Source organism: Trematomus bernacchii, unplaced genomic scaffold (assembly GCF_902827165.1).
Source record: "Trematomus bernacchii unplaced genomic scaffold, fTreBer1.1, whole genome shotgun sequence".
Classification (NCBI taxonomy): domain Eukaryota; kingdom Metazoa; phylum Chordata; class Actinopteri; order Perciformes; family Nototheniidae; genus Trematomus; species Trematomus bernacchii.
This window is the reverse complement of record NW_022987712.1, coordinates 669818-675835: the sequence shown is the minus strand read 5'-3', so window position 1 is coordinate 675835 and position 6018 is coordinate 669818.

Below are 6018 nucleotides of genomic sequence, written 5' to 3'. Positions count from 1 at the left end.
TTCCGAGTGTTCTTGCTTTTCTCTTTGGAAGTCATCACATAACGGCATTGTAATACACGGTTCGGCTGCATTAAATATTACACATCTGCCGTAGTTCTGTATTTATAGAGCCCTGATGAGAAGACTTCTGGACAAACAGGAAGAACTGCTGCCGAAACTGAATATGTGACGTGAATCATAAATATATCAGCAATTACACAATATCTTACATTTCTTTTCACACAATACGTCTCCTTGCAGTATCAATACTAATTCGGCTGACTTTTATATTTGATCCAATTGGTAGATAGGTTATATTTACACCATAACGGTGCACAGCTGATAGAAAGGGACACCTGGTTAAAAAACGTTATTGAATTTTTTTTGTTGAAATGATGTTATATTTGATAAATTAAGAGTACATACTTTCATAGGGGGAAAGTAGAAGGTCAATGATAGAAATATAGAATAGATAATATCAAGAAGATACTGTAGTGATCTCTAGAATAAAACAGTTTAGTGCAGGACGTCCAAAGATATTAATAGGAGGATGTGCAAAACAGACAAACTAATAAGGCTTTATTTAAACATTAAAGAATACTTTAAGTTAAGGTCTTCTTATGAATAAGAAAAAAAACGTTGGGGGTATGTACAGATAAATATTAAGTCTGACAAAGTACAATCACCTTCCCTGAATTTGACTCAGGTGTAACTAAAGTCTGATTTAAGGGTTGTTTATATTTCACATCATTAATCAGAATCTGCAAAGTAACTAAAATAAATGTAGTGGAGTAAAAATACCAGGTTAACCTCTGAATTGTAGTGGAGTAGAACAAAGTAGTAAATGCTGCTGTAACAAAAACATTTCCCAACTTGGGATCAATAAAGTATATCTTATCTTATCTTATCTTAAGATGATCGATGGCTACTGCCATATTTGCAAAATGTGCCTCTGAACCTTGACAAGTGCATATTTCAGGCTTATCAATGAACAACAGGAGGGGTCACAGACATAAGACCAGCTGTTAAATAAAGCTCTTCTGACCTTAGCTGTCATGTGGGTATATTAATGATGCCCATTATGGACACAAGCCATTTTCACCCATTTATTAATTATATGTTTTAAATTTGATAACACCACTGTTTTTCCTATCGTAAAGCTTTAGATTAAACTTTTGTTTATTTTGTTTGTTTTTATTATGCCTCCTGTAGCACCTTGGGATTGCTGTTAGCAATGAAAGTGTGCTGCAGGGGGGGCTGTCTCCCCCTCTTCAGCACCTGGGAGCTCTCCAGGGTGCTGGGGAGGAATTGTCAGTCTTCTCTCTGCACCCTTTCCCCTAAAAATGAATTTTAATCAATACTTTTAGATGTAAATGGTTTATTGTATCATTGCTATGGGTCTATGAAGCAATCAGACTTTTACCACACTGCAGAGATGGAGTACTCGAGTCCTGGACTCGGACTCGAGAGCCGATTTTCGGGACTCGTGACTCGACTCGGACTCGTGCACTGATTGACGCGACTCGTGAATTCTCGCGCACAATGACTTGGACTCGGACTCGGACTCGTGAATTCTCGCGCACGATGACTTGGACTCGGACTCGGACTCGTGAATTATCGCGTACGCTGACTTGGACTCGGACTCGGACTCGTGAATATTTCCCCCCATGATGACTCGGACTCGACTTGTACATTGACGCTCCGACTTGGACTCGGACTCGGACTCGAGCAAGTTTTCTATGGAGTCTGATGTCCTCTATCCTGGCGTGTGCACCGGCTGCGAGGCGAGTTCACGTACTGGGCCCCGCTATTCCAGTCTAAAGATGTCTAGAGACACACCCCGCATCGTGCTGTATGCTTTCACACATTCTGCTTCCACATTGGAAAAGAGCAGCGCAAAATGCTCTATGTGGAAACAATATTGAAGAGAAGGCTCCGTAACACATTACTCTAAACATCGAGTTCAGACATATAGGCTGTCTTGAACACTATCATCTGAGTAACGTGATCTAATCAATACATAAAGATTCAGCCGATAACACGAAAGCATATGGCTACTTAACATGCAGAATGACTTCATTTTGCATGCTAAGTAGCCATGTGCTTTCTGGGGCTAAATCTTTATCAGTAAACCGATTTAACCGGTAAAAGTTCCTTCAAAATAAGAGTCCCGATCTTATTACTATCAAAATAAAATTGCAAAACGAAAACTTTACCATAGGAAAATATTGGCATACAAATATAATCACTTCTCTAAAAGGTAACTAATTTTAAACATAGTTTATTTATATATAATAATAATAATATTAATATTAGTAATAAGCTTTATATTTGTATAGCACCTATTACAAGAATTGTAGCCAAACTGGCTTCACAGCAGTTCAATAGACAGATTAGTATAACATGACAGGATAAAAGCAATGTAGAGGAGCAGCTACATTTCAACACATATATCCACGAAGATTAATACATGAAGACTTGTGACTCGGACTCGACTCGGACACTCCTTGGGTGACTCGGACTTGGACTCGGACTCGAACACAGGTAATGATGGCTCGGACTCGGACTCGACTCGGACATTCCTTGGGTGACTCGGACTTGGACTCGGACTCGAACACAGGTAATGATGGCTCGGACTCGGACTCGACTCGGACACTCCTTGGGTGACTCGGACTCGGACTCGAAGAGTGGTGACTCGAGAGTGACTTGGACTCGTGAATTGGTGACTTGACTACAACACTGCCACACTGTTATCAGAGGTTTAGCAGACTTGTATCAGACTGTTAGCACTCTTTCCCCCACATTTAAACTACTGTTCCTCCCTTAGAAAGTGAGGTGCTGCAGCCTGTTCTCTGGGTACACTCTGTCCCCATTTAAAACCCTTGTCAGTGAGGTGCTGCAGCTTGCTTGTCTCCCATCACTCTGCCCCTATTAAAAAACACTTTTCCTCCATTTAAAATAGTTGTTCTCACTTTTAAAATAGCTTCTGCCCTAGAAATGATTTGTAATCATCATTACCATTATTTAGGGGCTGCATGAACACTCCTGTATCTGAATATGAGCTTAGCTGCACTGGGTACCATTTAATGACACTTTCCTCCCATTTAAAACACATTTCCATTGTGCGGAGGTTTGTCCAATGGCACGAAGCGTCCACGTTATTTGTGTCCAAAAAGAGGACGTTTCCCGAACTACTACTAGAGTCACCAAAAACATGAAGCACGCTGAGGAAGAACTGTGTGAGTGTTCAGCATCAACTGAGGTGAATACAGAGTTACGTGTATCAGTGGAAATGTGTATTTCCTGTTTCTAGTGTCGAGGCTTTATTGTCATGTGCACATTAGCTACATGTAGATATGGCAATGAAACACTTTAACACCTTTAATATACTGAGGGGTTTCCATCTGGAGGGTTAAACCCCTTTAGCTCCACTTTTCAGATTCCTCTTTTCTTTTTATTAACACTCTTTTTATTGTCATTGTTGTAAACATTCAGACATAACATGCTGTTAGAGCCATTTGTATTTCATCATTATGGTCTGAATGTTAGGCTTAGCCAGGGCTGGACTGGGACAGCAAATCGGCCCTGGCATTTAGACCCAGACCGGCCCAAATCCATAAAACAAACGAATAGTAGCGGTTCCTGACAAGAAGAATAACTCAGTATAATTTTAAAAAACGCTATTATTATCCTTTTTACGTACCAGGGGCAAACAAAACTAATACATATCACAAGTATGTGTAACTATCAATCATTAGAAATTAGATCTTCAAACCCTCTCACAAAGCGAACAGTGACCGAGCACTAATAGGGGGGTCTGGTGGGGTATGCCCCCCCCAGAAGAAAAGTTTTCAAAATAACCCCTTAAATGATGACTTCTATTGAATTTAGGGGGGGGGGGGGACCCTATAGTGCCCTGCCTCCCCTTTCTATGACAACACAATAGAGATAGGACCAGATGAGTCTACAGGATGAGTCGACGGCATCTTTTTTATATACATTGACGCTTTCATTTAATTTTTCCATCCTTTTTTTAATCGCTGTAATTGTATTGCCTTTTTCATCTGTACACACGACACCTATTGCACGTCTGTCCGTCCTGGGAGAGGGATCCCTCTTCTGTTGCTCTCACAGAGGTTTCTTCCTACTTTCCACTGTTAATTGTGGGGTCTGTTTTGGGGAGTTTTTCCTTGAGCGCTGCAAGGGTCTAAGGACAGAGGATGTCGTACCTGTACACACTGCAGCCCTCTGAGACAAATTGTAATTTGTGATATTGGGCTATATAAATAAAATGTGATTGATTGATTGACGCACGCAAGGGGCTATAGTGCAAGTCTTAGGCGGCTGGTTTCTCAGAACCTCACAGAGCACACAGAACTGAAGGAACACAGGCTTAACCAAAAATACTATCCACTGTCTCTATTTTTTTTCCTGAGAATAGGTTTGAAAGAGACAGATTTAAATGTACAAAGAGAGTTGAAGCAACATTTGACAGAAATCCCACATAAATTACAAAAGTACACAACTAGCAAGATATATATACTGTATATATATACTGTACACACAAAGTAACTTATATACTAGACTGAAATAACTAAAATGAATGCTTGTTGTGGAGAGGGGCACTATGTCCAGCGTCCATTCCTCTGTGTGTGTGTGTGTGTGTGTGTGTGTGTGTGTGTGTGTGTGTGTGTGTGTGTGTGTGTGTGTGTGTGTGTGTGTGTCTGTTTGCATGTGTGAGTGTAGTTGGGGGGCTTTGGGAGAGTCAAAAAGGATGCAGGTGACCTCTTTGGTCCCTGATAGAGGTCCATACAAATAGGCATTGACATAACAATACCACACAGTTAATGGTCAAAACTACATGTGTGCCTCAATTTTTTGTATCTATTTCTATATTATTCATTCAATTATTATTATTGTCAATCAAAACTACCACAAAAAGCTGACTATAAACATTTTGTTCAGGTCCCAAAAGACCACTGTTGCCCTTATAACCACATACGTAAATAAACTAAACAAAACAAGCTGCCAGCTGACAGTAATTGTTCATGAATGATGGTTAACAAAATAATGACATTCTTTCAATGAGACAACGTATCAGAGTCCCATTAAGCTATATTTTAACTTGCCAGGGAAAACCTAAAAAAGCCAGCTTACTAGCTTGTAGGCTAACGAATGTTTCTCTTATAATATTTGTCTTATTAGTGCTTCATCAAGGGGATATTAATGGGTTCCAGAACTACAGAGTATCATAACCTTAATAATAATCTTTTCCTAATTTTCTTAGCTTCTGCTTACCGCAAGTTCTCCTCCCTCTCCCCACTCACGCTGATCTCTCTCCCTCTCATCATCTTCCTCACCACCAATATCGGCCACGGGTGCTGAAGATGGACCTGCACCCATGGGCGTCGCAGCCATTATATGAGGGTGGGACAAGTCCCCCCCACTTTTTCAAATGATTAGTTTAGACCCCCCCACTTTTACTATGCGGAAAGTCCGTGAATCGGTCTATCCACTCGCCGCACTTTGTAGAGCGCTGTGTCAGTGCTTCACTATCAAATGAAATCCATTCCACTTGCTTATTGAGAGAATGCCCAAATCAATGAAACTCCGTACCATGTTTTCACTGCTACTTTGTACCAAGGCAGATTCTCACATAGCGCGCGCATGTTCAAGGAGTGTTGTCATAGTTGGACAGCTCAGATCTGTTGTATGAAGCGATGCCGGTAGCAGAGGTAAGGCACACACACCAAATGTTCAGGAAATGGTTAATACAGCGAAAATCAAAGCTGACGATCTCTTGGTTTGATATGTTTTCTCCCCCAGACAACATGGACATAAGAACATTTTTTTCAAAGAAGAGGAAAGTAAGTCATCAGCTGGTAGCAGTTAATCAGTTAACAGTGATGGCGGCGTCTCACTTCTGGAGAGGAGTTTCGTCTTTATGTCATGATAGAGAAATACAAATACTGAATAGTTTAGATGAGAAAAAGGCATCGAAATGCCAGGTTACTAGTATTTATCATGTAAACAGGGAAC